The sequence below is a fragment of the Columba livia genome, chromosome 7 (genome assembly GCF_036013475.1).
Source record: "Columba livia isolate bColLiv1 breed racing homer chromosome 7, bColLiv1.pat.W.v2, whole genome shotgun sequence".
Taxonomy (NCBI): Eukaryota; Metazoa; Chordata; class Aves; order Columbiformes; family Columbidae; genus Columba; species Columba livia.
This window is the reverse complement of record NC_088608.1, coordinates 34,255,332-34,267,557: the sequence shown is the minus strand read 5'-3', so window position 1 is coordinate 34,267,557 and position 12,226 is coordinate 34,255,332. Positions and strand designations below refer to the sequence as shown.

The 12,226-nt window shown below is 38.8% G+C and overlaps 1 protein-coding gene across 19 annotated transcripts in view; it reads left to right on the top strand.

The window, feature by feature from the left end:
• The window catches only part of AGAP1 (ArfGAP with GTPase domain, ankyrin repeat and PH domain 1), a 370,539-nt gene that overhangs the window by 155,445 nt on the left and 202,868 nt on the right, over window positions 1-12,226 (top strand). The window lies entirely within an intron of this gene.

Genomic DNA, 12,226 nt, shown 5'->3' with positions numbered 1-12,226 from the left:
AGGTATCATGCCCAATCTATAGCAATCAACTACTGCTTTTGTAAATACTAGAGTATTGCAGATACCTCTGAAGACATGGCGTTTTTTAATATCATGTGGAAACATGCTTTCGATGTTTTTGTGCTTAAATTTTAATTTCTAATCTATTCCAACTTGGTAGTTTTACAGTCTGTGTTGTGCCTTTGTCTTGCTGTTGTGTTTAGTACCTTGGGAAAATGCCACTGCTGCTAAATTGTCTTGCATCTTGCAGAGCTTTATTCTCAGTAGAGGAAAAAAGCAAAACCAGAGTAGGAATAAGTCAGATGTCAGCTTGACAGAGGTTAAATTATGGAAGAACATCCCTCTGCTAAATTTTGTCCTGCTGCAGTTCCTGGTGGAGCTGGTGACAGAAGCTGAAAAGAGCAGCGACAATTTCTGCAATTCTTTTTGAGCCAAGTGACCTGAACAGCAAAGTGATTGCATAGAGAGTAACACAGTAGCAGCACAGCTGCTAACAGGGCTCGATTGTGGGGGATGCATCCAAATGTGAGGATTTAAAAAAAAAGAGAAAAAAAACCCACTGCTTGGTTATATCTGCTAGGGAGAGGATTCACTTTTGCAGTCGCTAATGATGCCGTGATGAAGGGTGGTGGAGCTGACCACAAGGTTAGATCAGGGCCAAAAAGGGCTTCAGCCTGTCTGATTTCTGAGAGGCCTGTCCGAACTGGAGCTCATTTGCTGCATTTTAGGGGAGTCTGCCTTGCTGGCAGGTCTGTGCTCCTCCTGCTCTATATTACGGTGTGATCACTTAATCAGATTTTTTTTTTCTTAAATTTTTATTGACAGATCTTAAAACGTGTTAACACCTTATCTGCTGCCTGACAGCGTGTGTTCTGTGCAGCATGTCCAACAGTTTCTCGGATACAGAGGGCAGTGCGAAATGTCTAAAGCTTGAGTTCTTTAATTATCCCTAATATGTTGACCCTTGGTCACTGATGTAAGCTGTCTTTTGTGCATTTAACCTCAAATTTTTTGGCACAAATGGTGCATTAGCCTTGCGAAGAATAAAAGCTAACAGGCAAGATGCCTCGTCTCAAGACAGATGCAAAGGAAAATGCCTCCTGTCCCTTACTGTTGGCTGAGAGAATAGAACCAGTCTGCTGAGAGCATCACCAGCGTGTTTTGGAATACCTGGAAACAAAACCAGTGCTCAGGGTAGAACGTACAGTCTGTCAGAACAAAGGTAGGAGGCAATGCCAAGCCTGGGGAGTCTTGTGGGGAAAATCTGACTTAACCTGGAGCAGCAGCTGTGCTGGGCGCTGTTCTGTGGTGTTTCTAACCACCCCTTGAGATTCCAGAGAATAATTGTTGCTCTTATGTATTTATTTCTGACATACGGCATCCCAAAGCTCTTTGATCTGAGGTGGCAAACAAAGACCTATCAAAATGCTGCTATTACATTTATATATCTTAGTTTCTGTAACTGTTGTCTGTTCCTGGGTGTGTTTGCAGTGTGTTTAGTAACATCTATGGGGGAGAGTAGTTTGCTTTTTCCTCTTATAATAAAAGGGATGCTTTTGTCTGAGCTATCAAACATTTGAAACTGGTGTAATAAACATAATCCTTTTGTAATGTTCTTTGTTGTGTAACAAACACATTTTAAACATCAAAGTTTATTATTAGCATAGATTGTTCTTCAAAAGGGATTTCCGAAATGCATTGCAAATCGCTCCCTTTCAACTAAGCCATATGCATATGCAAATCCTATTGAAACTGTTTGCTTCTCTGGGATTAACACTGGTGTATTCAGAGTTTAAAGCCTGCACAAATGTATGGGATGGTGTGTGTAGTAAGGCAGAATGAGTGGGGACGTCAGTCTTCTAAATTCCTATGCCAGAAACCGTCTGGCACTGCTACTGAGTTTAAAATGCATGGGTTTTGCCCATTCTCTATAAAATAGAGAATCCTTAAACTAATTGCATTTTGACTGACTTCGAAGTTTGATCTGATGAGGTTGCTTGCAGTGATAAGTCCCTGGTGTTGTGGAAGGAAACTTGTGCCTCTGAAAAGTGGAATTTTTGCCTCTTCTCACCTAGGAAAAAAAGCATTTGCATCAATCTCATAATGTGATTTTCATCAACAGTAAATGCACAGTGAATTCTATCTGTAAGCTGCTCATTTATTTCAGGTTTTGTGAAAACGGGATTGGCCCATGTGCTGACCAGTCTTAAACAGTGAGTTGCTTAACAGGCAACTTTATTTACTGCCAGTCACCAAGTCGGGCTATTTTGTGATGCTTATTCAGGTACATAAATGTTAGTTGGATGCAGTATTGGCTAGGAGAGCTGTTGGTATCCGGGTATCCCAAATCTTTTGATAAAGCTAGAAGTATCTATTGAACATATGACAGCTTGTTGTTCTGTTAGTATGGTTACTTTAATAATGCCCAAATATTTGGGGTAATGCTATATTTGATGTGTATTTTGTAAATCAATGTTTATATCAAGCTCTTGTGTTTATTTTCCTTAGTTGTGTCAGAGCGTGTGCCCAAAGCAGCATGGCCAGCCTCTGTGCCTTTTACCATCTAGTTACTATTTTGTGGAAAACAGAAAACACAGCATAGTATTGCATTGCACAGCTTGGAGATAAGTCTGCAGAATATAGAGCTACATTTTGAATAGCCTCTCTTTACATATGTAGATATTTCATTCATTTTGTCTTTCCAGAGGTAACAATCTTCCTGTGACCCATGTATACTTGTCTGAGCAATGCATGCTCCATTTTGTTTTAAGAAGGAAGCTGGAAAGTTAGTTGGCAGGTGGATGGGACTGTTAGGAAAATTATCCCGACTATTAAGTGCAACTGCCGGGCACACGGGCTCGACTCGTTTTATTAAGGGATTATGGAAATCAGGGACTCTGGCAAGTTTATTTGATATCAACTGGTTGTTCCTTTTGTGCGCCCTGGTTAATAAAGCATTTTGAGAGTTTGGGGGTTAAAATACCTGTGCTTTCTTGGCTGTTACTGCCTGTCCTGATGCTGACAAGTGGTTCATGTAATGTGCTTGTCCTTTTCTTTCCAAGTCAAGAAATAGCTTGTGCTACTGCAAATGCCACGTCAATAACTTGTCCTCCATCAGTATTAGATTTAAAAATGTGGAGGATGTGTAAGGAAGAGATCAAAATACCAAGTACTGTACAAAAATTTTGCCATTAAGAGCTTTTTTCTTCCTCATTTGAACTGCCTGTGATGTGGAGGGGGACTGGGACTGGGATGGGGCAAGAAGTAGTTTCTTGATGGGTACGCTGACACTTGGCATGTCTGACTTCACTTCGTTATCTGCTGATAATTGGTAGCTAATGTGAAGTAGCTGAGCTGTTTGCTTTGGCCTGTAGTTTGATGTTGTTTGGTTTTCTTTTTGCACCCCCTCACCTTCTTTTTTTTTTTTTTTTTTTTTTTTTTTTTCCATTTGGCTGCTGACTTAAAGCCCTTGAATGAAAGTTTCCTGTAACTTCAAAAGTTTGAATTAACTTTTAAAGAAATCTTACATAGAAACAGAAGGCAGGGAGTTCTTGAGCATGTTTCAGTAATCCGTGTCAAGCGCTCTGTTCTGCTTTGTGGCAAACGCTTCATTGACTCGGGAACCTCAGTGGAGAAATGGAATGTCTTTGCCAGCCACTCCATGCCACTACATTGGTATTTTGCAGTTCTTACCCAGCCGGCATCACAGTTTAACCAAAAGTCCTTGCCTTGTCCAAATTAATTTACAGACTTCTTACTGGGATTAGTTTCTTTTGTGCCTTACACCTACTTGCATGACTGAAGACTTAATTTTCTTTAGAGCGTCTTCCAAGGAAGACGGTCATCTCTGACCTTAAGACAGTGGTGTCAAACTCATTTTCACGAGGGGCCACATCAGCCTCGTGGTTGCCTTCAAAGGGCAGAATGTCATTTTAGGAGTATATAAATGTAGGAATAGTTACCTTAGTAGTTGCTTTAAGACACTGGGGTGAGATCCACTGATGCCGGGCAAGGGGAGGGCGCTGCACCACCGGAGCCGGCGGCACCCACTGCCACAGGCCTCATAAAGCTGGTACAAGACTAAAAAGCTGATGGATTTTTGTTAATAAGTGTATGGATACATACTCTTTTACATTTCAGTATAATAAACCCCAAGATTTCTAACCACACAAGGTACTGCTGTGTTAGGTACCTTCTGTGAGTGTCTCACCACGTGCCCTTTGAAGAGGCTGAAGATGGCTTTTGGAGTCACAAAAACAATTCTAAATTTAGAACTTAATGAAAAACCTTTGCCTGTCTGCACTTAATGAAATAATACTATTGGCAGATGCTGAAGAAATATTTTTTCCATAGAAAATTGGATTTTGTGCATAAAACTTGTTAATATTAATAAAGACAGGTCATTACTAGTTTCAAGTCATATATGCAAACTCTAAGAGATGTAGTGTGTTAGTGACGCTTCCATTGGTGATACTTTTGTATATAAAAAAAAATGCACGGAGTAAATCATCTTCAGTTTAGCATATATACAATTGACTTGCTCTCATCATTTATGCCTTTTCTGATGGCTGATACAGTTGCTTGTGTCTCATGCATCATAATTTACAGTCTCATGGAAAGGTATGTTTAGATTTAAGCTGTGCAATAGTGTAACTAATGAGAAATATAGGAAATTTATAGCACTTGATGATTGATTGGATAAGTACCTAGACATTAATTGAAATCTGAGGACTCCCAGCTGTCTTTCAGTTTAAAGGGAAAAAAAGTCTCTTTGGACAAACAAAACTATTGCTTCATAGTATTTTGGAAGTACTTTTCATGTTTATGGAAAACATGGTTGGAATGGAGAGGGGGGAGGCTAGTGGGTTATTTCTGTAATTTGCCACTGTGTGGCTAAGGAGTGTGTGTCCCCAGATCACCTTCAGGAACCCGTTAATTTGTACCTATAGCAGCACCACTTAACTCCTTATTTTACAACCTCAGTGGGACTTCACTTACCTTCCTCTAGGACTGTGCATTTTAGCCCCGATTCAGTAGAGAAATTTGGCCATAATCAGCGGTTTCTGCTTCTCTTCCCTGTCCCTGTTTAGCAGGGAGGGACTCAGGCCTGACTGTTGTGTGACAAATTATCTGGATAAATACTTTACATTAATCTCTCCATTAATAGCGCTGTTGAACCGGTCATCTCTGAAGAGATCACACAGCTCTCTTCTGTGCTGTCATTCTGTAAATGTACCATTCTTGCTGAAGCTTAGTCTTGTGAAAATGTCTAAATTTTCCCATTAAGTGCTTAAAAAGTAATAAAACTAAAGCCATTAGCCTTCACTCGTCAGATCTGTATCAAGAGAAATATTCTTCAGTGCAATAAATCTGATCAAGTGTTCGACATTTATATCATTCGACTTCATTCTCTGGAAATGGACCTTTGAAGGTAAATTGCATTAAGTAGGGCAGTTTAAATTTTTAATACAATCTTATTGTAACTGTTAGCAAATGATTAAAGTGCAAAAGGGGGGCTTATATGTTTTATGAGATTTATGTTAAATGCTGTGTGATACTTCTGTTCTGGTAGGTTACTGCTTTTGTGACAGCTGAGTGTGCATAAAACCCACAAAAACAAATAATTTAGCCTTTAGAAACTGAGTAGATGACTCTACATCTGCTATTTGACTTGTGGAGATGGTTTTTGGAACGGCATTTATTTGAGCTGCGAGTGAAGCAGCATTCTTGGTAACAATAAGTTTAACTGTTGTTCTAATGGGAATTGTGAAGTCTGAGAGGTGGATTTTAATGGCTCAGTGGACAACAAGCTAATCAGCTGAAGTGTTTTGTTTTAACCTTATTGAGAGCCTTGGTGGTGTGTTGTGAAGAAGGTTTTTCTTTAAATTCCAAGAACATTGTTGTGTTTCTTGATTTTGATGGTGAATAATGTATATAACATGCATCAGAAACAGTGATGTATTTGTGCATCTCTGGGATGTTGCTGCAGTGTTATTGTTGGTTTTGCTTTGCACAGTGTCTATGTTCTTACGTTGCAACTCAGTTTTATACAGGAGCTCGTCACCTTTGGGTGCAGCGGGGTCAGTGTTGCAACAGTGAAGCTTGATTGTCTTGAAAGTACCTCAAGCTCTTTCATTTTGAGAAATTCTGCTGGGGAGGGGTAACAGCTACGTGGTGTATATCTAAAGCTCAAAACCCACAGAGCTGCTTTTGTCCACAGATGCAACACACTTTGAAGACAGAGCTCCTGATGTTTGGGGGCAGACAGTCAGGGGGCTGGAAATATTCACCATGAGACACGATACCTGATTTTTTTTTTTGTTGTTTTGAGGATAATTTTCACATCTTGAGGAATAACATCCATATTTAAAGTGAGGGAGGTAATATTTGTTCAAATGATATAGTGAACATGATGTTTTTGATGTACCGCAGGAATCCGATTAGAATGGAGGGAGCTGTCCGGGGGTTTGCTGGTCCTCCAGCAAATGATATGCCACAATAGTTCTCATCAAAGCAGGGATGACTCCTCTACGTGTAAATCGTCTGCTTTGTAGTATTTGGTCTGCCATATGACTGTGTCTACCAGATGTGCCAGGAGGGCAGGGGAAGACAGATATAGCTTGCCATTATTTCAGTCTCGACTACAGAACTGAAGTGTACTTTTGATTGTATGGTTTTATTAATCCAGCTGCAGTTTGGAGCATTATCATCACACAGTGACGGGGAAAGTGTAATGGTTGGAAAACGGGATAAAAATTATAATTTCAGTTAGAGTTAAAATGCTGGGATTGGTTATACATAGGCATTATAACTTCTCTGCCTTTGTGAAGTTTGGTGTTAAAACATGGAAACGAGAAAACTGCCGCCTTAATGATTGAGCCATATCGGCGTTATTTCAAATAGGTCCTGGCTGAAAAGGGATTTTGAAGTATATTACAAAATTATCACAGAATACCAGTCCAAAGTCATGAGTATTCATTGGTTTAGTTAATACCTAGCTGTAAGAGAGCACAAGTGAGGCTGGATATTTAAGTGCTCAATAAAATTAGGTAGTTTTCCATGAGAACAATTAAGCATTAGCAGAGCATCGGAAGGGTGGAAGGTGTAGGTTGTGCTTGGAGTGCCATTAAGCCGCATTCTGGATGTTATCCTGTCTTCCAGCCACGTCATACTTGGATCTTCAGGGATGAACAGTCTGTCTGCTTTCTGACAGTTCAGGCTGGAAAGGGGCTTTATGTCAAAAGTTTGTGGAACACCTTGAGATGGAGCAAAACAGGAGATCAGGTCACCCGGGCTTGCAGTGACCGCTGACTATGGACACTGCTTTTTGTGAGCCGTGAAGCGGGTGCTAAACCCTGCCGTGGCATCCCAACGTGTCTTGCCTACAAACAAGCTAGTTTTAGGACTGCTGCAATACTTCAGAATTTGAAGATGTTTAATTTCTGTTGACAAGTTACATTTCTCACTCTGCTACGCTGGAGATACAGCCCTTGTTTTGAGACCAGCTGTGCTGTTTAGCACAGAGCTCTGCGATATCAGGGCACAGTTGTGCCTCTGCATTCATAGATTTTGGGTTTTTAGGAAATGATTTTAACTCATTTAAGTTAAAAAATAATCATTGATTATTCTAGTGAAAGGCCTTTTTTTGCTAATAAAATCTTTTCTTCACAAGTGAACTGAATGAGGCATAAGTTAAGTTGAACTTTAGTAAATGTGAATCAGTTTCTTTCTTTATACAAGGACGGATATATCTGATTCTCACTAACGTAACCAGAAGCCTTCTATGATTTTGTGTCATTTTGTGTGCTAACGGGGAGGTTATTGGATGTGCCTAAATCTTTAGAAAGTATAAATATTGCCTGTGAAAACTGGAATTCAGTAGCATGACCTTAAAAAGTAGCTACTTCAAAATGTATCTGTGAAATTGCTTGCCAGGTGGTAACATTCTTAAGCACATAGACTTATTTATTAATCATATTTATCATGTCAAAACCTAGAATTATGTAACATACAATATTATGCTTAAGAATTTTATTCTTAATGAATAGTTAAAACCCAAATTATTTATGGGCATTTTAGAAAACATATCAATTTTACATCATTGTATTTGAATGTGCTGATTTCTGGTTTTGTTTTTTGTGTGGTTTTTTGTTGTTGTTGTTGTTGTTGTTGTTGTTTCAATATTTATTAACCGTTGTGTTTAAAATTGTATCTGTGTGTGGGGAAATAGGAGGTTTTATGCCTTGATTCCATGATAATGGAGATATCAACAGAGCTTCATGATTTACTGGTCAGGTAAATCCGTGTGCAAAAGTCTTCACCTGTGTGTCTAACACAGCGTTTGCCTTATAAATCCTCAAGCCATATGCTTGTACTTGCAACACAATTCGAGTAGTGAAGAAAACATAGCTTATTTTGAAAATTTCTTTAGATGCTAGATGCTTTCCAGATTGTGTAGCAGATTTATTGACATGTTTGCTTACCTCATGTTAGAGACAGTGATTTGCATCAAAGTTGGGAATAAGTGATATGCAGTGTTAATCATAGTTACCTGTGGAGGAAAACATATATATTGGCATTGATTAGAGATATTTAAATACTGAGTCTTATTTATAACTGTATTTTCATATCTGGTAAAAGAAGAACAGTTGTTTTTTATGAGAACCAGAGCTGAAATGTGTATTTCAATGAAAGCATCACAAAAACCCCAAGTTACCAGTAAGATGTGGTTTTAAATTTATTTTAAGAGGAATCGTATTAATATATTTTAGAAACATTGAAACTGAACTAGCCCACTGTAGCTGAACTTATTTACTATGGTGATTGTGAAACAGTATCTTTCAGTATAAAATATATGTGTTCATACATACATTTCCTATTTACTTGTATTACAAAATATCCTAGTAGTTCTTGGAAGCTCTCTATCTGAGGAGTTATAAAAGTGTTTTAGTAGGGTGGAAGAGCTGTGCATTTTAGTAATAAGATTCAACTTAAAGCTGTTTTTTGGAGGCTGTGTAATAATATAATAAAACGATGATCTATCTATCAACCTTTATTTGTAATGCACATTATGTTCAGTGTAGATGTTTCTTCTTGTGGGTGAGCTGGAGCTCGTTCTGAAGCATGTTCATTCCCACAAGAATATAAACAGGTGTTTGAAACAATTGTGCACCATTAGGTGAAGACTAATAACAGATAAGCAATGTATATAGCATTACTTTTCCTGCTTTGTTCATGTTCTGCAGAAGTTTGGTTTCTAGCTTCATAGGTGCGGGCTTGGCTGTTCTGACAGTATTTTCATTGCAAAATTAACATGGGTAGCATTGACTTTGTTCTGTCCTGAAGGTAACTGTTTATTACAGTCAGCATTTAAATCCCCCAAGTAATAGGAGCAATCACACAATAGCTTAATTTCCAGCAAATTAACAGCCCTATGAGGTAATTGAGACATAAATGGAGATAAATTTGTTTTAATATAATGAGATAAAGGAAATTCAGTTAAGAATTGCATCCTGTATTAAAACTTTCTATTTTAGGAGCATCTTTGAAGCTCTTACTAGATTAATCTTAAATAAGCTTTCGTCTATATTATAGCTTTATATTAAAATAGATACCACAAGGAAGGCAATGTATTAATTGGAGAGGCAGTCTTTATCAATGTATAGTATTCATTCACAGCTAGTGAAGGATTTTGCATCCTTATTAGAAACTTACTTGTGGCAACAGACATATATCAACACTTCTAAAAGGCAGATTTACTTACATAATTTTGCCTGCCTAGTGTAGGAGTGATAACTTCTCATTACTGAGTTAACACATCTTTTTAAAGGTTTTGGAAAGCAGTATGCGGTGTTACTGTGATTTCCGAAGTGATGCAGAAATTCAGTTTAACAATGAGAGAAGTGAGGGAAGCTGAGAGTCGCTGAGTCTCCAGAAATAAAGCTCTGGAAGCTCAGAGCCTTGGATGTTTCTTCCATGTCCTGAGAATACAGGTACAGGCTGCAGGGAGAAATGTTGCTGTCACTGGCAGCACTACATGTTCGGGAAGGGAAGAGAAGGGGAGGCAGGAAATTTGCTGCTCACCTTTCCATGGTGTGAAATTGTGGTTGAGATGCCTGTGTTCTTAACCACCTCTTTTAATAGCACGTTACCTTTTGACTTGCAGGCTGAAAAGGTTGCATTTGCTTTGGCAGTGCTTAGTACCATGCAAAAGCATTTAGGTTCATGTATCAGAAATAGAAGTACAGCACTAGAAATGTATACGGTGGTTTCAACATCTGCCTGCTTACCTTGTTCTGGCTGGGGAAGAGACACATCCCATGTGAAATACCCTGCTGGATACCCTGCTGCCCTGGGAGCCAGAGGGCTGTGTTGAGATGCTTTTCCTTCTGGATTGTGCATCGGTGCTTAAGAAGCGCAGGGAAATATGACAAGTGTGAAAGCTCTCTGTGCAGCACCCAGTGCTGCAAATAAAGTGTGTTTTAGTCAAGTAGTAGAAGAGCTGGTATCATGTACTATGTAATCAAATTGTTCTAAGAAGATATGTTAACTGAGCACTTTGTCCTCTAAAACTTCCTAATGCTTTTGGTACCTCACATTATAGACAGCTGATTTTTTAAAATTTTTTTGTGAGGTAGTTTGACTCTTCTTTTGCTGTGCAGGGTCAGAGGTAAGTACCTGCACACTTTGTTTTCCCACCCTTATTGGTCACGCTGTAATGTGAAATAGAGGTTATCCCGGCAAGTACCGCCGTAGTCTGTTAGAGCATTAAGTGGATTTGTGTTCAGTGCAGAATAATAACTCATCTCTATGGGTATGGCTTTGCAGCACACTCTTTCTACAGGGGAAAATAGCTTAAGAAATTTCTGGCCCTATGTTGTGCTTTAGCTGTGCTCATACTGGCTGATTGTTGGACGACAGCTTAAACATCATTACTGAGAAGACCTGGGTTAAAAAGTCCGCTCACTCCTGCTTAAAGTCTGTAGTTTTTGAAAATGTTCAGTTTGTATTGGCAGCACATTTAGGACACACACAAATACATACTGGCCTTTTTTTCCCCAAAAATAGTAGCTCAAGCAGTTGCTACATCCAAGCCCAAAGCTGTAGGAGTCCCATACTTGGTTGTGTGCCAGCTGGCACACCAAGCTCTCCTTTTAAAGGGAGAACTATAAAAGTTGTTTAGGTTAAAAAATGGATTGAATTGAAAATAGGCACAATGACTTTAATAGTGGATGCTTACAGTAATGTTTCCCATTCAGAAGCATTTGTGGTTAGTACTTCCTCTTGTCGTTATTACTCTTTCGCCTGTAATACGTAATTGTGGAATACATTTATTTTTATTGAACACTTACTTATTGTAAACATGGAATATTAAACTAAAACACAGTTGCCAAAACATGTATGTTCCTATATATCTTAACTTCGCACAGACTTGGGCAGGGCTTTTCACATGACAAAAGTAAATGGTCATCGCTAGGGTTTATGGGCAGAAGCAAATTTTTTTGTTCATTACGTGAAACATGATTTTGTTGCTGTGTCAGTTATACCAGTTACGCTGCTTCCACTTTCCCTCTCCATCTCCCTGCCAGGTTCTGTTGGGGTTACTGGGATCTTTTAGAAACCAGGGCTTCTGCAGGAATTAGTTAATGTATTTCCAATAGTATTTATGCTCTGATGTTCATCTTGTGTTGCTTGTGATGTGAATGGAGCAGAGACATTCTGCAAAGATACGGTGTTGTTTGTTGTTCAAAGTGATGCGTGGGGGAGCATTTTAGGATGAAAGATAACCTTTGTGCTAACTTTCTGATTTTTTTTTTCCCCCTTGGCAGTTAAAATATGTATTTATGAGTGTTTGTCCCTTCTGTTTTTCACTCTAGCCATTCCAGCTTCAACTGAAAGCTGTTTTCTGTCTGTCAGTAAGTGGAAGAAAACTTACTGCATGATGCTCGCATTCCCATCTTTTGCACAAAGTGACAGGTTTTAACTGAACCTGGTGTTTACTCATATTCGGACACAGAGTGGAGATAAATGGTCTTATGTATGGTTTTATGAGAAATCAATTTTGATCTAAATTAGTTGTAATTTGAGAAGACTTTTTTCACCTCCTAAATACGCAATACTCTTGTACCACTGGTAATGGAGAAGAGAAATATCACCAGATGTTACAGGTATTGCATGCTTGGAGTCTTCCCTGTTATTATTTCAAGTGTTCCAGGGTAAAAAGCAA